This window comes from Erigeron canadensis, chromosome 6 (assembly GCF_010389155.1).
Source record: "Erigeron canadensis isolate Cc75 chromosome 6, C_canadensis_v1, whole genome shotgun sequence".
Lineage (NCBI taxonomy): Eukaryota > Viridiplantae > Streptophyta > Magnoliopsida > Asterales > Asteraceae > Erigeron > Erigeron canadensis.
Window position 1 is genome coordinate 6,858,624 of NC_057766.1, and position 23,823 is coordinate 6,882,446.

The following is a 23,823-nucleotide window of genomic DNA, read 5'->3' on the forward strand; positions in this document are numbered from 1 at the left end:
AGTTGGCGGATGATGGTGATGATGATGTAGAGGATGATGGTGATGATGATGTAGAGATTGATTAGTTTTTTTTAGTATATGCTAGAAACTTGAATTGAATTTGGGAGAGGAAAAGAAAAGAATCCAATTTTCATATATATGGTATGTTTTTGAACTTAATTTGGATTTGGATAATAAATTGATTTGGATTTTGTGTGGTTTGATGTTGTACTCTCCGGATTTGAGATGATGTTGATAATGAGATGATATGAATATGATGAATTTAGGGGGTGCAGACTTTATTTTGTTGATGGTTGCCAAGAAGATAAAGAAATATATATATATATATATATAATTAAAAACGAGTTGGAAAATCCAAGTAACTAATATGACTGAATAAAAAAACTCAAAACGAAATTAAAAAGGAAAAATGACTGGCTACATGATGGTAGACCCAACATAGTTGGTTTAGCCGGTTTTTTTCCCCCATAATAGGACGGAATTTTGTTTGTACCTTAATAAAGTAAAAAAGTGACAAGTTAAGGTACTTTTCAAGTAAAAAGCCCAAAATTTAATGCTCATGGATTATTTTTTTCTTCTTCATAATACGATAGTTTCTTTTTCACCATAAAAATTTGTAGTTTTTATATCTTTTATGAATGTTTGCAATTTTATTTTTAGCCACTAAATTTTGCATTTAAAATTTAAGATTTATTGTTTAACCGTTTGTTTTTTCTTAGTCTGATGGCAACGGTTGACATGTTAAACTTCATGACCCGCATTCAAGTCGGTGTTTGGTTGTTATCCCCGACCAACAACCAAGTATAGCGCTAGTTTTGTTATGTTTAAAATGGGCCGGATCAAATTCTTTGGGTATTTTTTTAAAAGGTTTTTTGTTTTGAAAATGTTTTTAAATAGATAAATAGAAATAACGCATTTAGAGACTGGTTGAGAGCTAATGAAATTTCAAGATAAATCACCAAATATCCCCTAATATATCTATTTCTATACTATACTACAAAGCATTTTGTTTCCTATTTCTTTTTCCTTTTTCAAAATTATGGTAATTAAATAATAAATGTTATTCGCTCATTATAAAAACAACTTAATACTACTCATTTTTAAGTTCCCAAATGATTTTTATTTTTAGAAAATAAACGGTCACTATACAAGTACACATGCTTTTATTGTTTGCTTTTGTTTCTTTCATTTCTTACTCTTCTTCTTTAAAATACCCCACTCGATAACACTATCTTTTTTCAAACACAATACCATTGAATTTGATTTTCTTATAAGTTCTTTTAACTACGTTTTTTTCCACACATAAAGAAAACGATCAAGACTCCAACAAAAGACATTGAAGATGTCGATCAAACCATTTTTGGAATTAACAAAGCAAGTCCATCCGGTTCAACCCATGAAACCGAACCTGACACGACAAAACCCGAGCCCGAACTGAACCCCGGGAGGTTAATTGGCTGGGGCGGGTTTCTGAAGAGATATAACTACAACCACCAAAAAACTAAATTGGGGGTGTTCTGCTTACGACTCAAAAGAATGAGGCCAAGAGGGAGAGGAATAATGGTTTGTGAGGGTGGTTGCCGCCTCTCCCCCGCCTGTGATTTCCACCTTTTCATACCCACACCAACCACCCTCATTAGGGAAAACCAACTCCCTCATGATTTTCATTTCATTTCATTTCATTTTCTTGATGGGGTAGACCATATAGGCATATATGTCGACTCGTGTAACTTGACTCGGCTTGTAAGAGTCTAACAACTATCGGGTAGAAACACCCAGATCGTATCTGATTAAAAATGACCCTATTGTCATAAAAGCAAGGTGCTTTCTTGACTGATGTTACTGTTGTTGTTACTAAACAATGTATTCTCGAGTTTTTTTTAAAGAGGGTTGTGATGATTAAACATGTGATTCGAGTCGAAAACCAACCGGGACAAGATTTCGAGATTACCCGTATCTTGGCAGGGCAGTATTAGAGGATGGCAACAAACTTTGCAACCCCTGTTTAATTACTGCAGCCATGGCGGTGTAATCCGCTTGTTTCGTTGCTAAAACTGATCTGAGCCTCTCATTTTCATTGTTTTTCTTTAATAATAAAAATTTGGTATCAATAACAAAGATACCCAATGCCGCCTGCTCTGCGAAATTTGGTATGATACAAGTTTGTGCTTTTCTGAAATTTTATTTTCCAGTTTGCTCTTAGATGTTCATATTATGTCAATTGTTAAGGAATTTGATCAGATAGAAATGATTTTGTTTTAGTTATGATGATGGATGTTTTAGATTATATGTACTGTACTAGTTTACAGTCCCAATTTTCACTTATTATCGAATCAGATTGCTCCGTTTTATTTGTATATCTTATCTTGTTCCAAGTTATTGCTAAAGATTTGCTAGTTAGTTCCTGGTATCATACTTTTTTTTCAGTAATTTTTTTTCCAATATGCATTCATATTCCCCCCCAAAATAATAAAAATCAAAATTTTTGAACGTATCCCTTTTTTTTGAAATTCAGGCGGAAATCATGAAAAGGCTTCCTTTAAAGCTATTAATCCAATTCCGATCAGTATCAAAACCATGGAAGTGTTTGATCGATAGCCCCGATTTTATTGTTCATAGGGGGTTCGACACCCTCAGCCCCCTGTTGATCGTTTCATTTTAAGGTACGAAGAAAGTTTTGTTGATAATGATAGCTTTGTCCAACAATAATTTATTCCTACAGTTCTTGACACACTTAGTGTTGTTGGTAGCTCTCACGGTTTGTTGTGTTTTAGAGGTTATTATGGTTATTTAGATGATGATTGCTCTGACTTTGATGTAACAGAGTTGGTTGTTCTTTGGAATCCTTCACTTAGGAAATCCGTTGGTATTCAAGTGCCATATATATATATGATTCTCCAAATAAAAACCTTGTTAAGGTTAGGTAATTAATGCTATTGGTTTTGGGGTTTGTCCTGTCACTTTTGATCCTACTATTCTCAAGATTAAATGTATCGATTTGTATGGCATTAGCATCCCTTGGAAAGTTCGAGTTTTTACTTTGAGCACCAGGACTTGGAGTATTTTTTTAAAATTATATATACCAATCTGCCCCGCAAATATGAGACTTGGAGGGTCTCAAGTTGTTATCCATAGGTTTACTTATCTGGTTGCTTTTGATATGCCTGATACGGAAGATAGTCTATCTCAATCACATATATTGATCATGTCATTTGATTTGACCGCCAAAGAATTTAAAAAGATAAATCTTCCGGGTAGTTTATAAAACCGATTTTGTAGAATTCAGACTATATCCAAGCTAACGGAGTCTCTTGTTGTGCTTGGATACCATAGGGAATTTTGGGGAGACATTGATTTCTTGAATTATCATAATTCTTGAATATACATGTCGGCTGATGTTGCTGTTGTTGTTACTTAACTCTGCATTCTTGAGTTTTCTTAAAAAATGATAGGAAAAGATATGAAGGCTGTGATGATTAAACGTGTGATCCGAGTCGAAAATCGTGACAAGATTTTGAGATTACCCGCATCTTGGCGGGGCAGTATTAGAGGATGGCAAGACACTTTGCAACCTCTGTTTACTTACTGCAGCCATGGCAGTGTAATCTGCTTGTTCCGTTGCCAAAATAGATCTGAGCCTCTCATTTTCATTTTCTTTAATATATATGATTCATTGAATGAAAACTTTGTTATGGCTGGGTTGTTGATACTATTGTTTTTGGGGTTTGTCCTGTCACTTTTAATCCTACTATTCTCAAGATCAAATATGTTGATATGTCTTGCATTAGCATCCCTTGGAAAGTTCGGGTTTATGCTTTGAGCACCGGGACTTCGAGTATTCTATCTACCAATCTGCCCCGCAAATCAATTAGACTTGGGGGGTCTCAAGTTGTTATCGATAGGTTTACTTATTGGGATGCTTTTGATATGCTTGATGCTGAAGATGGTCGATCTCAATCACATCTTCTGATCATGTCAGTTGATTTGACTACCAAAGGATTTATAGAGATAAATCTTCTGGGTAGTTTATCAAACTGATTTTGTAGAATTCAGACTATATCTAAGCTAAGGGAGTCTCTTTTGGAGCTTGGATACCATAGGGAGTTGGGGGACACGTATCAGTTTGTTAACAGGTCGTTTACAACATCGAAGTGCCACATGCCACTGTAAAGACGTTACTTGGATTTAGAAAGACTGGTGAACTTATACTGGAAACACAACAACAACAACACAAACAATATGTCTAACTTGAAATTTACAATCCTAACTTGGAAGCCATTGATAATCTTGGGATTGATTGAGACAAGTATTCCTTTTTATGTGTTCTTTTATGGAAACACTGATAAGTTAGATGGTTACATATATCCGATCAGTAACTAATCACAAATAGAGATGCTCAACAGGGAAAACCTACTCCCTTATCATTTTATTTTATATTGTTTTGATGGGATAGAGAGGTTGTTGAGCAGCGCACACCCACATCATTTCTTAGTAAAAATGGCCCTATTTTCACTATAGCAAAGTAATTTCTCGAATAATCATAATTCTTGAATATACATATTGCTTGCTGTTGCTGTTGTTACTTTACTGTCCCTTATTGTTATTATTTATTTAAGAAAAGAAGGTCGTGATGATTAAACATATGATCTGAGTTGAGACTACCCGCATCTTGGCGGGGCAGTGTTTGAGGATAGCAAGTGTCACACACTTTGCAACCTCTGTTTACTTACTGCAGCCATGTCGGTGTAATCCGCTTGTTCGGTTGCCAAAACTGATCTGAGCCTCTCATTTTCATTTTCTATATAAAGTTTATTGGGGGTGTTCTTCTTACGACTCAGAGAATGAGGCCAAGAGGGAGAGGAATAATGGTTTGTGACGGTGGTTGCTGCCTCTTCCCCGCCTGTGATTTCCACCTTTTCATACCACAACAACCACTCTCCTTTCTCTCTCTCTCTCTCTATATATATATATATATGTTCCTGAATGCATACATATATATATATATGTTCCTGAATGCATATATATATATATATGTTCCTGAATGCATATATCTATCTAGTGACCTTCATCAGGGAAAACCAACTCCCTTATCATTTTCATTTCATTTCATCTCATTTTTTTAAAGGGTAGACCATAGTTGTCAACTCGTGTAACTTGACTCGGCTCGTTAGAGTCAAATCGTAACTAGTAAGAGTCTAACAACTATCTGGTAGACACACCTAGATTGTTTCTGAGTAAAAATGACCCTATTGTCATAAAAGCAAAGTGATTTCTTGACTACAGGATGAATTCTTGAATATATACATGTTGGCTGATGTTGCTGTTGTTACTTAACACTGTGTTCTTGAGTTTTTTTAAAGAGGGCTGTGATTACTTAACACTGCGTTCTTGAGTTTTTTTAAAGAGGGCGGTGATGATTAAACATGTGATCTGAGTCGAAATCAGCCGGGACAAGATTTTGAGATTACCCGTATCTTGGCAGGGCAGTATAAGTAAATGGCAAGACACTTTGCAACCTCTGTTTTATTACCGCAGCCTTGGCGGTGTAACCCTCTTGTTCGGTTGCTTATATTGATCTGAGCCTCTCATCTTCATTGTTTTCTTTAATAATGGCATATTGGTATCAACAACAAAGATACCCAATCCCGCCACACTGCAAAAGGTGGTATGATATGAGTGTGTGCTTTTTTGAAATTTTATTTTTCAGTTTGCTCTTAGATGTTCATATTCTGTCAATTTTGAAGGAATTTGGTAAGATAGAAATGATTTTGTTTTAGTCATGATGATGGATGTTTTAGATTATATGTCATGTATTAATTTGCAGTCCTAATTTACACTTATTATCAAATGAGGTTGCTCAATTTATCTGTATATCTTAACTTGCTAAAGATTTGCTAGTTACTTGCTGGTATCATGCTTTTTTTTAGTATTTTTTTGTTACGGAATGTATCACTTTTTATTCCAAAAATATTTTCTTCTTACTCGTAGTATACTTAATTTCTCCACTGCATATTCAACATTGACTCATATTCCCCCAAACATAATCAAAATCAAAGTGTCTGAATATATCACTGTATTTGAAATTTAAGCGGAAATCTTGAAAAGGCTTCCTTTAAAGCTATATTAATCCAATTCCGATCAGTATCAAAACCATCGGAAGTGTTTGATCGATAGCCCCGATTTTATTGGTTCGTAGGGGGTTTGACACCCTCAGCCCCCCGATGATCGTGTCATTTTTAAGGCACGGTACGGAGAAAGTTTTGTTGATAATGATAGTTTTGTCCAACAAGAATTTATTTCTACCCTTCTTGACACAGTGTTTTTGGTAGCTCTCACGGTTTGTTGTGCTTTAGAGTTTATTATGGCTATTTAGATGATGATTTGCCCTGACTTTGATGGAACAGAGTTAGTTGTTCTTTGGAATCCTTCACTTATAGGAAATCTTTGGTATTCAAGTGCCATATATATACGATTCTCCGAATGAAAACCTTGTTAACGTTGGGGCTGTTAATGCTATTGGTTTTGTGGTTCACCCTGTCACTTTTGATCCTACTATTCTCAAGATTAAATGAATTGATATGTCTGGCATTAGCATCCCTTGGAAAGTTCGAGTTTTATACTATGAGCATCAGGACTTGGAGTATTCTAAGTTCGAGTTTTATACTTTGAGCATCGGGACTTGGAGTATTCTATCTTCCAATCTGCCCCGCTAATCAATTAGACTTCTACGGTCTCAAGTTGTTATTCTTAGGTTTACTTATCGAGTTGCTTTTGATATGCTTGATGCTGAAGATAGTTGATCTCAATCACATTTTCTGATCATGTCTTTTGATTTGACTGCCAAAGAATTAAAGAGATAAATCTTCCGGGTAATTTATCAAACTGATTTTGTGGAATTCTGGCTATATCTAAGCCAAGGGAGTCTCTTGTTGTGTTTGGATATCATATGTGACTTTGGGGAGACATTGATTCTTGAATAATGATAATTTTTGAATATACATGTCGGCTGATCTTGCTGTGGTTGTTACTTAACACTGCATTCTTGAGTTAAATTAAAGAGGGATTGGTAAAGAAAAGAAGGCTGTGATAAAACATGTGATTTCAGTCGAAAACGAGGACAAGATTTTGAGATTACCAGCATCTTGGCGGGGCAGTATTAGAGGATGGCAAGACACTTTGCAACCTCTGTTTTATTACTGCAGCCATGGCGATGTAATCCGCTTGTTCCGTTGCCAAAACAGATCTGAGCCTCTCATTTCCATTTTTATATATATAAAGGAAATTTGGTATCAACAACAACAATACCCAATCCGCCCCACTGCGAAATTTTGTATAATATAAGTTCTTGTTTTTCTGAAATTTTGTTTTTTTGGGTTGCTCTTATATGTTCATATTATTTCAATTGTTAGGGAATTTGATTTGGTATAATAATAAGTTTGTGTTTTTCTGAAAATTTTATTTTTCGGGTTGCTCTTAGTTGCTGGTTTCATGATATTTTGTTGCTGAGAGGCGTCTTTCAGGCAGGACCGCAGGACTACATTGTACTATTGTAGCAGGACTGTTGGGTTTGTTCTGCAGTTTGAGATGGAATTATGTTGTCTTTTTTATAAGCCTATATTATGTATACTGTATACGTGACGACCGTGATATGGTTGATTTCTGAGAGAAATCCAACTATATTTAAATCTATCACCTAAGCAGTATAGTGAAACTGAAGGTAACCCTTTCAAAAATTTTATGTTCTGTTGCCTGATCCGTTGCTTTGTTTAACGCCCTACTTTTTTTCTGCACTCTCTCTATTGACAGTCCCGCACTGCTACTGCTGCTGTTATAATGAAGTGTTTATCATCATTATCAACCTCAAGTTTCATATTTATACAAAAATTATGATGCTGAGGTTGTGTTGTTCAATCCAAGTAGAGTCATCATCAACTGTTTGTTACCAGAATTTCATTCAATTTGCTTTACATGAAACCAAATCACACTTGATTGCTTCCTCCTTGCAGGTATTGTACTACTTACTATTATTCGTTATTCTTTGTTTAGTTTATTAATTGTTTCATATTGGTATATTTTTCTCTCTAATTTTTATGAACTTCCAAATGTATTTTATTTATTTATTTGTTTTTTTTTTGAACAACGAGTTAGTAGTTAGCAGTTAACATTCGAAACACCACAGTGACATCCAATTGGGCAGTATGCGGTGCTCGTACCATGCATGCCTGGGATGAAACCCAGAACTCTCGAAAACCCCCCTAATAATCCACTCCTACACATGTAGGAAGTGAGATTCAAACCCTGGTGGATTTTCCCTAGGTCAAAGACCCTACCAATGGGCTACCAATACTTTTTTTTTTTTTCTCAAGTAGATTAAACTTAAGGCAAATACAAGGTGGTTCATTATGCCACCTCATCAAAGTTTGTCATTTGCTAAAGGGTTATATGCTTGGAATTGTATCAAACTATAGCGCAAGATTTACATAATGTATCAATTTAAATGGGTCTATTGTGTGTATCAAACTTCTAAAAATCACTACTTTATGTATCCAAGAACATGTGCTGTCCTTATAGCCAAGTCCCAGTTCAAGTCTCTCAGTTTAACATTTAAGAGTTGCAGGGCTTATGAAGAGTTAAAAAGGGAGACGCATTAGGGCTAAATGCAGGTTTGGTGCAAGAGCTGGTCTTTCTAGAGTGTGCAGTTGCAGGTGCTTAAGTGTTGGTCTTGTAGTGTGTGCAGTTGCAGGTGCTTAAGTGCTGGTTTTTTGTTGTGTGCGGGTACATGAGTTGAAATTGCAACAATATCTGATTTGAAGAATGGTCTGCAGGTGTTGGAACATACACGGCTGGTTACTTACAAGCTGATGCAGTATTTTGTATAGTTAGAATTTTGATTGGTATATCTTGTAGAAATGTAAAATCCTTTATTGAATGACGTATAGAATAGGATTCTCTTGCATTTTTCGTTCATGTCTAGTAGGTGGTGGGTATGTCCATCATTGAAAGATGTTAAAATTTTTGTATGAAATTTGTGGTTAATAAGATAATGAGGTACTGCGCTCTTTAGTAAAAAAAAAAGTCTTTATCAGCTTAGAGATTTTTGATAAAGTTTGCATCTTTTCTTTTGTAAATGTCACTTTCAAACTTGTTAGGGTACGAAGAATGCGGGAAGGAAATCAAGAGGCTGTTTTTCTTGCATTCTGTTTGAATACATTTACTTCCAAAGTGATCATATTCAGGTGAGTAAGTTATGTCTGACACATGCTATTTTAGCTTTTCAAGTGAACAGCGAGTCAACATTACTTTCTTGTGAGAATTGTTAAGAGTTCAAAATTTTGTACAAATTTTTCTTTTGAATCATGTAGAGCTTTACCCTATGACCTATGTTTATGAGGTTGCTTTGCCTTCATTCTATGGACTGACATCTGTGGGACTGAACAAGTAGCACATAGACTGAAGATTTTATATGGTTTAGCTGGTTTCAAAGCTGCTGAGCTTCATGGAAATCTCACCCAGGCCCGATGTTTAGATGTAAGTTTTGAACCATTAGGCCCTAGTACCTTACTCTATAAAAAACAAAAACACAGAACAAGTAATTGATTAGTTGTTTTTGGAGAAATTTGCTGTCACGGGCCCTGGAACTTTTCAGAAGGCAGGAAGTTGATTTTCTGATAGCAACTAATTTTGATGCTTGTGTAAGTTGTCATTCTTTTATTTAATATTAGTTTGCTTATATGCCACATGAAGGAATCTTGGAAGGATGCTACATTATGCTAATAGTGTTTATTAATGGTACTTATTGGGGCTTGACATTGTTGGAGTCAAAAGAGTTATCAATTATGAGTTCCCATGTGATCTTACTAGGAAAATCATTCAACTTTAATACTTTTGTATGTAAATATATAGACACGAAACTCGTTTACCTAGAAAAATTTAAGAATGAGGAGAAAGAATCGGATTGACTTACAAGTTTTTGTATATCAAAACTATGGTTAGTTTAACAATAAGATGTAGCTAAAGATTCACTCTCTTTTGTGACTTTATGACTTGAACTTTTGTACCCTTCGCTGAACAGGGGCCAGCAGATGCGAGTTGCCTTATGCGGAGCATTAGGTAATGATATGGTGGTTAAATAGGAACGTTATTCCGGTCCATATAGCTCCATTCTGACTTCCGTGACCCTCAAATATTCTTGGTAAAGTGGTCACCTGCAATTTTGTATAGAACATAATCACATAAGGGGATTGTCTTGCAGGTAACCTTTGTCTCTCTGAGTTGTTCGTCCACATTGGTTATTGATAATGACTATATCCCAGCCCAGCACTCAAGGAAATCAAGGCCGTGATTAGGTAAGTGTATATGGAGGGTTTTCTAAATTTGAGTTGTATTGTGTTTGATTTGGGTATAGCGTTGTACAGGCTGATTATTGACAATGACGACATCCCATCACTTTATGACGTCGTAGAGGTTGTAGATACCGGGCTTCTGCTTTTCCAGGGCCAACACTCTACACACTTCGGAAACTCTTAGATTAGGGGCGTGATAAAAATAACTGAGGCCCTGTTTACAATTAAGAAAGGTTGACTCGTTACCCTTTAAGTTATGTTCTGACCTGCATGATGGTTATTACTTAACCAGGTCACAACATTAAGAAAGGGGGAAATCACGAATATCTAAACCAAGAATCAATGGTTTAAGTTTGCGTGCATCGGTTGCATTTGCGCGAAAGGGGCGTTAAGGCAGCAAGGAAACTTTTTGGTGCCACTCATGTAAAAGTGATATGAAATTTCCAAGGAGAAGGTATGTTTATTAGAGGTATAGTGAACGTTTTAGTATGCTCCCCCCTGGTTTGGACATTGTGTGGGTAGGAACTTTATAAAGCAAATTAGAAGGTGACCCATTTGATTTTAATTATATGTTATGTTCAATGATCTTTTGTTAGTTTGTATACCATGTGCCTATATAAAAACATAAGTGAATATAACTCATTGATAATAACCAAAGGGTTTACTTGGGTGAGGTTATGACTCGGTGCTTAGGTGGCATGGGCCTAGACGTAGTAAAATAGGTGGGTTAGTCCAAAATGGGTAAACTTTATCTATGGATCCAGATGTGTAGTTCTCTAAATTGGGCTGGTGAGGTTAGGTTTGCCTGAAACACATTTTTTCCAAACTATTTTTCATATCAACGGGCATGCTACATATCAACGCAAAAACTTTATTACTATATTCTTCTAAACATATAAAACAACGTCATTGAGGTAATATGAGTGTTTTTGGTGTATGACTTTTGAAACGTGTGGTTCCTTGATTACAGTAGCTTTATTGAATATGATTTCTTATAGTAAATGTTTAGATTTGGGATTTTTACTACTCCAGTTTAATGTCTTTTTGGGATTTTGGCACCGGAATGTAACCAATTATGACTCAATGGTTATGTAATGTAGTGACCTTTCAAATTGGCTATTTGATGTAAGTAACATCCATTTTTGTTCTTTTAATGTATCCTACTGGGTAACATTCTATTTGTAACCGGTAATGCCACGTTGGATGTAAGAAAGAATAGGGATTAAGGCACCGGAGTGTAACCATCTATGAGTGAATGGTCATGTAATGTAGTAACCTACGAAAGTGTTAAAATTGATGTAAGAACCTCTCTGTTTTGTTCACTCGATGTATCCTACTGGGTTACTCTGATGACTTTATACTCTAGTCATCTTCTCCGGCTAATTTCCGGCACTATCTTCGGTAACAACAATTTTTTCGGAGAGCAAATGTGAAATTGTAAATAAATGTTTAACTTCAATCCTGAACACAAATCAACACTAGATATGAATAGATGCATATATACATTTATTGATTTCAGAACACGATTCAATAATAATCATACTCAAACCCTAATCCCCAAATCGGATTGTGTTATGATCACCCCATCATCGTTAACCATAGAGATCCGACCATCCCATCCCCACCACAATCAAGATCCAACAACTTTGGTTTACAATGGGGTAAAAGGGGGGCTTTTGACAGCGAATGACGACGGTGGTTTTCTAGGTGGCGGCTGATATTTGTTTATTTCATTGGTGGCAATCAGCGGTGGCACGTGTCAGGACTTGGAGACGGTGAAGAGATGACCGCACCTCTTGAATGGAAGAAAAAATGAGACCGAGACCACCCACTACAACCTTGTCAGAGTCTAAGACCATCCACCATTGACCATCCATTTCGTCGAAGTTCATAACCCACAACCGTAACCATGACCGTACAACATGTCAACCGGTACATGAAAAGTACAAAAATGAGAGGTTCTTACATCAAGATAGCCAATTTTAAAGATCACTACATAACATAACCATTCAGTCATAGTTGGTTACACTTTAATGCCATAATCCCAAAGTAAAACTAACATTGTTACCAGCTACCGGTACAACAGGTCAACCGATACATTAAAAGAACAAAAATGAAAGATACTTACATCAGATAGCCAATTTGAAAGGTCAATACATTACATAACCATCGAGTCATAGTTGGTTACACTCCAGTGCCATAATCCCTATCTTTTTACAGGATACATTGTTGGGGTTGGCCGGGTGGGGTTGGCCCAGGGGTAGATGTCAAGGGTTATTGTAGTTGCCTTAAAGTTAATTGCTTGAGTACCAAAAATATAAGTTTTATAGAATTTGGGGGTTGCCATGGCCACCCTTGACCATCACATATGGCGGCCACTGGCTATGTGTGACTTTTTATCATTAGAGTGTGAAAGTGGTTGTTGTATGCTATAGCTACATTGATATAGATATAGATAATTGGAAATTTGATGGAATTAATTTTTGGGAAGGGGTGGTAAAAAGGAGTCTATTGTCACATTTGATAACACACACAAATAGTGAGATAAAGAACAATCAGAGCAACCAAACTCTCTATACCGTTTCTTTATTCTCGGGTCCACAACTACCGGCTCCTACACCTTTCTTCTTCATAGGCTCGGGTTTTGGTCCAGGGAAAATAAGTCGTATTCTGTTCCTGAATTTCCATAGATTACTTTTGTTTTACTTATATACAGCAGATTTCAACGCGTTTACTTAATATGCAGTTGATTTGGCTGTGTTTCATATCAAATGGGTAAGAGTTAGAGAAACGGGGAAGTTACCCAAATAATTTATGCTTATAAAAAAATTAACGTGAGTTGTCCCTGTTTGTAGAATGGGCAGTTTTGGAAATTACCTCTCGAGCTTGCTCCTGCTGGCGATACTTATTTCATGTGTTGGTTAAGTAAATAAATTTTAACTAAAAGGAAACAGTCATTGCAAATGTATTTAAATACAGGTAAGTTTTGTGACCATTTTTAGCACCTCAATTATACGTAAAATTTACCAAATGTATCTTGGCTTGCCTTTCAATGTTCCCATAGAGTAATTCAATCAATATTTTCCTTACAGCTTTCTCATTTTTTTTCTTCAGTGCAATCTTGGCCATATCTTACAGAAAGATGATACATTTACGGGCCATTTTAGGATACCAGTGTGTGGGATACTTTGTGTACATGCTTTAATGGAAGTTGGGAAGCTAAAAAAAGGTATTCAACCTAGGTGTTAGTATTTGGTGGTCTGCATGTTTGCAATGAAACTAATACAAATTTTGCGGTTATTAATCGAAAAGGAATTTGATCTCCCATCATTGGATCTTCTTGCTCAGCCAGCAGTAAATTGTTTCAGTATCATGCTTATTTCAAGGCTTTTGAGTGATTCATGTCAAATTCAAACCCTTACATGAATGTTCAAAGAAGGCTTTTTCTCATTTTGGTAGGGTAATCAAGTCAAAGTCATTCGATATTTTTCACCTCAGGTAACCCTATTTCATATAGTAACTGTCTATTTTATGAACTCATGATAATATCTGATTATAAGGCATTATAGAAATGTCAGGTTCCTAAAGAAACTATAGTCAAAAAGTATCTCCCCACAACTTCTAATTTTGCATTCAAGAGTTACTTCAGAAGTCCATTTGGCCAGTCAGAAGAGAGAGATGGGTATGTGAAGTGGTTTGGTGGCAATGTTGCGTCAGTGAGTGTCGCTGGGCACTACTTCATTATTTTTTTATCATCTAGAGTATGCCCGTACCAATTTAGAAAAAGATACGGTCGACATGTCAATGAACAAAAAGCGGCAGTATAATGGGTTAGTTAATGTATACAGCAAGACCCTTGCAACTGATGGCATTCTAGGGTTGTACTATGGATTTGGGATTTCAATTTTGGAAATAACTCTGTATAGAGGAATAGATTTTGGGTTATACGACAGCTTGAAGCCTATTGTCTTAGTTGGATCGTTTCAGGTGTCTTTTATAAGCCTTTTAAAATACAAAACGTGTTGTTTATTCTTCTAATTTTGAACTCTGGAATCGAATTGCAGGATAATTTTGTTGCCAGTTTTTTCTGGGGTTGAATTGTGACGACTTTTTTTGCTGTTTGTTTTGACACATTAAGGCTAAGAATGATGTTCACTTCTGGTTAACCCTCTAAGTATCGTCATACTATACACACATTGACTGAAATCATTCGTTATGAGGGTTTCTGGTCATTATACACAAAGGAGATACTGCAAACATGGTTGCTGGTGTAGCTGTGGTTGGAGTTCTTACAGTGTATTGTAAATCTTTTCGAATAAAAACAAGTCTGGAAGTAAGCCATGAATAGAGCGAGACTGTGAGGTATTTGTCCAGGTAAATGGCCTAAGTTCCACATTTGTTTATTTTGAAATCTAAAATAAATGAGAAGACACATATCTCACGTTCTTAAAAACCGAAAGGATCAGTACGATAAATGTTTAAGAAACCTAAAGATACATGACATTCCTATAAATTCTTATATATCCCTGCTTGATCTGCCATGACCATGTCCAATTTTCTGTCATTAGAAGAAATGAAGCATGCCTTTTGGTCCAAGGAAGAAGAGAGTAGCAAATTGGTTTCCAGAGCATTACAAGGTGAGACCATATACCTATTATGTAGTTCTTTTGAGTATATGTTTTAATAGTTACTAGGTTATGAGTAAAAGATAAACTGGTTTGTCGTGGATGTGTTTGAGGGCAAAAGGTAATTTGAGCATTTGACCATAAACTTAGTAATGGGAATGTATGATATTGCAGAAAGGGATAGAGCTTTGTAGCATCGAGTTCACAGATTGATGTCGAAATAACTTGAACACATTTCCAGCACCATCTCCGCAGCTCCTTTCCAGTGGACATGGATGGTGCTCTCTTCATTCTTCATAACTGAAATTCCACTTCGTTTCTTTTCAGAATTGAAGGTCTCAACATGACGAATGGTTGAACCGTGTTTCAGTTTCCCCACATCCATACTCAAAGTCATGACTGCCCATGATAGAATTGCCTTTTCAGTTGGACTGCCCGAATATCAATGCGTCGTTGCCGAAGGACAAATACTCCCAGTGGTATTTAAACCGACCCCTTGACGGTTAAGTTCAAGGACTTAATAATCTACATCCCCTGTAGCATTGTCTTCAATGAGATCAAGACCAATCCATAATTTTGTAACTTTCATTTTATTCATGGTCAACGTCCTGGTTTTATCAATAAATTTGACAGTGGCAGAACCCATAGTCTCATAGGAAGACAACTTTCTAACCATAGCTTTATTAGCCATTTTCTTCAATGGCTAGATTTGAAATAGTTTTGTAATCCATAGAAAGCCGAACGACTACTCAAGTGCATCCTAAAAGCACACTCGATCATCACCAGGTAATATACATACTTGGTTGTATATTTAACATTAAATTTGTGTTTGCATGAAATTGTTGAGTTATATGAACAGGCTCAGAACTTGGAGCGGGCCATCTCTTACTACGAGATAGCAATTTGATCTTTTTCCAGGTGAAGAAGTAAGAACTTCTGCAAATAAATCCAAGCATAAAAATTGCACAATTTTTATCTCAGCTCAACAGTAAGTTTGCTTTCTCGATGTAGATATTAGTTGGGGCAGTAAGATGGGGTCAGGCAGGCTATCTCATGGGTCAAATCGGGTTCAACTTGAACTAGGACAATCATATTTTGAATCAAAATGGGCTGGGGACTGCTGCACGAACAAAGTAGATTAGCCCGACTTTGAAATCATGTGTTTATAAAAGGAGATAAGCGTTTTTGCAGGTTTATGTATAAAGAAAGTGTCAATGCTTATCTCATTAGCTTTACAGATTTAATTTTTTCTCTATTCGAGTAATATATATTTTTAGTCCTTATGAATCGAAGATGTTCTAATATGCGATGCAACGTTCTAACAGCATTTGAAAGTTTGATGTGTATATTTTTTAAATAAATAAGTACGGAGTGTATATTGGACAGGTCTTTCTGTATCTTGTAATAAAGTTGTATATAGTGCAACTTGAAAAATATGTTACCTTTCTTGGTAATTTTGCCCCTTTATGCAGTAGGGTGTGTCGTCCTTAATTGAAGAGGTAATATGAAATGATTTTGAAACTATTTCCAGATCTTTCAAAAGATAAATTTTACAAGAGAGTGGCAATTTTGCATCTGCAAAAGACTTAGTTCTCCTTATTTATAGGTTCTAATTGAAGTGAATAGTGGCATTTTTAGTTATCTGTTATTTTATTAGTCATGCAAAATATGTTTAAGTTTGCATTTATGTACTTCATATACTCAAGAATTTTCGAGTAAAAATTGCAGAAACTCTTTTTTTCTTGTGCTTCAGCTGGCATGGTATCATGCAGATGAAAGTTCCAAAAGGTGACAGTTCTTGTGATCCCACCTTTGGAATTACCACACTCTTTGCATGCAGTACACAGTGTCACCCAACCTGATAAATTGGAGAAGGTACGGACTTCTCTTTCGTTCTTTTCTTTTTTCCCTTTAATTTGTTTCCTAAGATTCACGTGCATCAGGTCACCATAGATCATAAATTGACCCATTTTACGTATAATAGGTTTGACAGTTTTTAACACGGGGAACATAGATTTTAAAAAATGACAGACCATTAAATCATATATAGGTTCCCAATAATAAAAAAAGATCATCTATATTACTAGCGATGGCTAGGTAACTCATCTCATTATAAATGCACTGGCCTTGACAACGAACAATTGTCTTACATCTAAATGGCAAAATGGATGAGTTTGACGGGCCGAGTAATAGTTAAAGTCAGTTGGTGGTGGGAGTTGACTACAACTGTTTTTTGTTCAATCTAAAATACAGTTAATGTTTTAGTGGAATTATAGTGTGTTGTTTGTCTCACTATAAGCATAAAAAATGCATTTTGGGTGACTTTTGACTCTGACCAGTTAGTTTTAAGCTCATTTTTGTTTGGCCTATTTGGAACAGTATATATAAGCCATAACAACACTGGTTCATATGTATATGTAAATAAGTTTAAATTGCCACTTCTATTTTACATAATCCGCTCACACCCAATGAATTTTTCATTTGGATAACTATTTAGCACGGCTGGTATTTGTAGGAAGAACAAATAGATTTCTTATTAAGATACATAAATTTGTTCATGGGTGATATGAAACCGCTTGAGAATTTTTTATGCCAACATGGAAGTGTGGTGGCTGCTAACCTTCGCTCTTAAAAAACCCAAAAAGAAGCCTGGTGATCATCACAAGTGGTTGGGATCCACAATCTGTTCCTGTTGGCAAAGATGTTTGAGAAAAAATCGCATACTAGAGGTTACTTGGCTTGATTTGTTCGCTGGGGTCCATAAGGTTATAGCCACGATATATTCCAATTCTCATAAATGAAATTTATACCATAATTAATCTTAGCGTACATGTGAAAGTTATTTATTAATATTAATATTACTATCCATCCACCATTTGTCGATTATAGCGGGTGTCGATTTTTAACACGATCCTTGGGAGCTTCGTGTTATATTATGTTTTCAACTTTATCTATTATATATAATACAATTATACAATAGCTTAAACAAGCATAATGAATAAATAATGAGCCTAGGGATTATCTAGAAATGGCTTTGTTTGGAACATAGGTATGGTGTTTTTTATACATCAAGAAACAAGAAATATACTAATGTAGTATGTGTCAAGACCAAATCGAGAAACAAAAAATTGTTAATGAAAGGCGACAGGACTGGATATGCCTATTAACTCTAAATCTGGCTCGAATACGACTGTTGGGATCAAGAAAGTGTGGCTTTTGATGGGATCAAGACGAATTGAGTCATGCATGAATATAGACTCACCAATGTTGCCACTACTTCTTCCGGCAAGGTTAGTTTCCACATTTTTTTTGTTTCTACCTTATATAATTTTTGTTGGGTTCAAAAGAAAAAGTCTTCATATCAGACACGTACCACATCTAAATCGTTTGCATTTACGACAGGATAGTTAGATCTGGCCAGAAAATGATATGGTGGGAGTGAATGGATGGGGGTCAGAAAACAATATGATAGAATATTTAGATGTGGTTCAAAAGAATAATGTTATAAGAAACTTATTAAATCAAATACCTTTGCATTTACGACAGATGTGGTCAGAAAACAATATGGCAGCAGTCATTGGATGGGGGTCAACCATATTAATTAAAGAAAGAAAGAAAGAATAATGTTATAAGAAATTGTGTGACTATAACGGAAATGAGGTTTGAGTGCTTGGCGAGTTCATTTGATATGCATGGTTGAGTGGATATGGACCTCGGCCCAAAAAAGGAGATATAGCCATCAAAGAGACACATAAATATGGTGAAACATCTTTTCAACTAAGTTTTAATAGATTTTCATAGATATTGGTGCATCTTTATTGATTAATGCTTCAATAGTTGAATGTGATATGCACTTTATATATATATATACCCGTAATATATATAAACATTTATTGTTGTCCCAGTATAGATAAGAAAGTTGTTAACTCTAGAAAACGGCTAAGGGCAGGGTAACAGTCATTTTGTTGTATGGGTTTGATAGGGATTGGGTCACATTGATAAGAAAACACCTTTTTGAGCAATTTTTGTTATAAGTTTGAAATCTTTTAAGTTTTAATTGAATAAGACAACTAATGTAATCAAGGCATGTTTTAATAGGCCGGAGTGAGGGAGGGTTGCATACTTATTTCTACGTTTGTTAACCGTTGTTGATTCTGCTAATGTGTTTTTCTAATGTTTACACCGATTGCAGTGTTGCGAAAAAAGGTTGAGATCACGAATGTTCAAACCAGCTGGTTCAACTTTACGTGCACCGGTGGAAAGTGCCGTTTGGGGATTTCACGCGATGATGAGATATTCTGGTCCCACGCTAGGAACAGAGTGTGCGTACCCAAGGGCAAGGTAATGCCTTTCGTTGTATACATGATATTGACAAATAAATAAAGGGTTCCATCTATTAAGATATAATAATTAGTTTTCTATATTATTAGTTTCCATAATAATAGTTTCCATGTATTAGGTCCTACAAGGTTTTTCATGGTATCACAGCCATAATCCGACCACCAAAAGTTCCGGCAAAAAATTCCGGCCAAGAAGAAACGGAAAAAAAAACCCCTAAATCTTCAATTACTCTCTTAAATCTTCGAATTACACAACACCTCTGATCCCATTAGCTTCGGATCAAAATACAGAAAAACCTTACAAAATTTCGCCGCTTCCAGAGTCTTCACGCGCCACCACTCTCCGTCGGAAAAAAATAAAATCCGGCCAATTGACACATTTTTCCGGCGCGTTACTGTACACCGCCACCACCATTGTCATCCTTGACGAATTCCGGACAAAACCCACCACTTTTTTTTTTTATTTTCGCCATCGTTGACCGCCGCTGGAACCCTAAATTTTTTTTTTTTTTTTTGGAAACAAAAACTTTAACTTTTTCTTCTAATGGCAATGCTTGCTTCTATCTCCACACAAGACAAAACAATCCATAACTCCCACAAATTTGCCTTTAAACTATCTCCAACTAATTATGGATATTGAAAATCTATGCTTGAGGCTTTCTTCACCACACATGGTTTATTTGGATACATAAATGGCACAATTCCATGTCCGTCTCCAACAATACAAGAAAAGGACAAAGACAAAGATGCTGCATGTACTTCACAATCAAACCCTAATCATCCGATTTGGTTATCTAATGATGCCCATGTACGCATGCTCATTATGTCTACTGTGTCTAAACCATCATTCCAACATGTACAAGGAAGTACTTCACGTGACATGTGGTTATCTCTTGCTCGCGCATATGCCCCACAAACCTCGTCTAGGGAATATACCTTTAAATCTCAACTCCTTCCACTTCAGATGAAGGAAGGTGAATCAACGTCTACTTATCTTACTCGAGCACAAGACTATGCTGATGCCCTTGCAAATATTGGCGAACCAGTGAAAGACAAAGATCTTGTGATGCATGTTATTACAGGTCTTCCTGATGATTACAACAACTTGAAATCAACAATACTTGGCTGACCGACCCCCTTGGCATTCTCTGAACTGCACGGGCTTCTCTTAGATCTTGATTACATGGTCAAGAAACCTGTTGTCGATTTAACCCCTGCTTAAACTTTCTCGACTGCTACATTGCCACAGTCTTCGAGCCTTAATGGAAATTCATCTTCGCTTCCCAGTCATACTATGGAAGCCCTTCAACAACTGGTTGCCCGTCTTGGTTTTCAACTTCAGCCATCATCCAATCAATCGCCACAAAGCCATCATCCAATCAATCGCCACAAACCTTGTATACAAATAGGTCGAACAATAACCGAGGCAACAATCAAAACAACCGTAGAGGTCGCGGAAATTATCAGAATTCTCAAAATCGAGGTGGAGGTAATCAAAATCAATTTTCTTGGGCAACTAATCAAAACACTATATATGGTACTTGTAGCAAGTGTGGAATTAGTCATCTCCCATCACAATGCCTAAATCGGGACCCTTCCGCAATGCGTAATAAGCAGCCGTCTGGGCAGTCATTTGCTAACTTATCTCAGACCAACTATGCTGCTAACTTTCGCTCTCCTGCATCAACTTCATGGCTTCCTGACTCATGTTCTAATTTCCATGTTACTCCTAATCTTTCTAGTTTTGACACGTTTCAGCCGTACTTTGGAGATGACAATGTTCATGTTGGCAATGGTAAAGGTCTTCCTATTTTACATATTGGCTCTTCAACTTTTTATTCAGCTAATGAAAGCCTTTCTCTACGAGATATCCTTCATGTCCCTGAAATTAAACAAAATCTTCTTTCCGTTCAAAAGTTTTGCTTAGACAACAATGTGTTTTTTGAATTTCACGCAACTTTCTTTTCTGTGAAGGACAAGGTCGCCCGTTCTACCCTCCTCACTAGTCCAAGTAATGGAGGTCTCTACTCCTTTTGTTTACCAAGTTATCAACCTATCCAAAAATATGTGTTCACCACTGTACGAGTCTCTCCGGATGTGTGGCATCAAAGACTGGGTCACCCTCATTCCAAATTATTTTCTTCAATGTTATCTCGATTTAATTTACCGCTTTCCAGTAATAGTTCTTTAAGTCATTGTACTGTTTGCTCTATTGGCAAGTCTTCCAAACTGCATTTACCATTATCTTACAATAAAGCTTCGAATATTCTTGATCTTATATATTGTGATGTTTGGGGTCCTTCACCCGTCCCTTCTTTTGATGGTCATTCTTACTTTTTGATGTGTGTTGATGCCTTTTCAAGTTACATGTGGTTCTTTCCCTTGAAACGTAAATCTGATGTCTATCATATATTTACTCAATTTGTTGCTATATCAGAACGTCAATTCAAAACAAAACTGAAATCAGTCCAAACCGATGATGGGGGTGAATTTCGCAAATTATCTCCTTTTTTCTCAAATCTAGGCATCATCCACAGATTTTCTTGTCCTCACACAAGTGAACAAAATGGCCTTGTTGAAAGACGACCCGACATGTCGTTGAAACTGGTCTCACTCTACTTTCTCAATCCGGTGTCCCATCTAAATTCTGGCACTTTGCTTTTGACATTGCAGTCTACCTTATCAATTGCATGCCCTCTTCAAACACAACACGCACCTCTCCCTTCGAGTTTTTGTTCAAACGAACACCCAATTACACTTTTCTCCGTGTTTTTGGTTGTCAATGTTTTCCTCACCTACGACCCTATAATCCATACAAAATAGATTTTCGATCTACTCCTTGCACATTCTTGGGGTATAGCACCTCCCATCACGGGTATCGGTGTTTTGACCAAAAGTCTAAGCGTCTCTATATTGCTCGTCATGTCCGCTTTAATGAACACTTCTTCCTATTTCGTCAACCCACCTCACCACCGACACCTGCCTCCCAACCAGACGAATACTTCTCGTCTTATCCATCACCTTCGCCTCCTACGTTCAACCCAGTTTCCGATGAGTCAGCTGCAAATGTTGATTCGCCTCCTTCACCTAAGCCCACAACTACGCTCAATTCTCCTGTCCAACCAGTACAACATTCATCAGAACCCGCACAACTCGTCGATCCTATTCCCTCCTCTGTACCATCATCACCACCCCTGCCCACTACACGTACACGTCCTTTAAATCTTCGCCAAAATCCTCCTAAAACAAAATTTTTTGATCCATCTGTGAAAAACCTTATAGGTTATTGTATTTGATTGTGATTAATGAGGATTACAATAGGTTGTATTTATAGAGTCTATTAACCTAATACATGGAAACTAATAATATGTAAACTAACTAATATGGAAACTAATACTATCTTAATATGCCCCCTTAAGCTAAGGCCGTTGTGTGACTCTTAGCTTGGATCGCAACAGCATGAACCAATCTGAAGATAAGGCCTTTGTAAAAACATCCGCAATCTGATCATGTGAAGATATGAACTTTACTGACAAATTTCCTTGAGCAACCTTCTCTCGTACAAAATGAAAATCAATTTCCACATGCTTTGTGCGTGCATGAAAGACGGGATTAGCTGACAAATAAGTAGCGCCTAGATTGTCACACCACAATGTTGGAGTAGTCTGTATAGGAATGCGCAATTCTTGAAGTAGAGATTGAAGCCATGTAAGTTCGGCGACAGTGTCAGCCATAGCCTTGTATTCAGCCTCTGTGGATGACCGAGATACAGTGCGTTGTTTTCTAGCAGACCAAGAGACAAGATTAGATCCTAGATATATAGCAAATCCCCCCGTGGATCGACGGTCATCTGGGCAACCAGCCCAATCAGCATCAGAGTAGGCATTAATAGCATTGAAGGAGGCATCAGCATAAGCATGTAACTGAGTTGAGGAGTTGCTAGAGATGCGTAATCCGTAATTGGATGTCCCTTGTAAGTAACGAAGAATATGCTTAACAGCGGACCAATGATTCTCAGTTGGAGAATGCATGTATTGACAAACTTTGTTCACGGCAAATGCAATATCAGGCCTAGAAAGAGTAGCATACTGGAGACCCCCAACAATACTTCGGTATTTTACTGGATCCGAGAAAGCAGTGCTATCACCATTAGACAAAACGACAGATGTAGAAAGTGGAGATGGAACTGGTTTGGCATTGGACAAATTTGCACGTTCCAAGAGGTCTTTAATATATTTGGATTGAGATAGAAACAAATCTGAACCTGTACGTGTGATTTCCACACCCAAAAAATAGGATAGATGCCCCATGTCTTGAATCACGAAGGCACGACTAAGCTGATGAACAACCCTATCAAGCATCAAAGGGTTGTTACCTGTCAAAATAATATCATCAACGTACACTAGCATATATAGCACTGTTCCACGAGCACAATAGATAAAAAGCGAGGGATCGGTTTTGGATCCCCTAAAACCAATGCGATAAAGAGCCTGAGAGAGCCTATGAAACCACGCT

At 36.7% G+C, this 23,823-nt stretch overlaps 1 long non-coding RNA gene and 2 pseudogenes across 1 annotated transcript; all 3 read left to right on the forward strand.

Annotated features, from left to right (window-relative positions):
* Positions 1-23,823, forward strand: part of LOC122604228 — an 81,595-nt pseudogene that overhangs the window by 24,492 nt on the left and 33,280 nt on the right.
* LOC122602674 lies at positions 2,618-9,053 on the forward strand. Its single transcript, XR_006324364.1, has 4 exons — positions 2,618-2,663; positions 7,521-7,717; positions 7,807-8,006; positions 8,618-9,053. It is a non-coding gene; the product is annotated as an uncharacterized LOC122602674 (long non-coding RNA).
* Positions 9,160-19,572, forward strand: LOC122605990 (annotated as a pseudogene).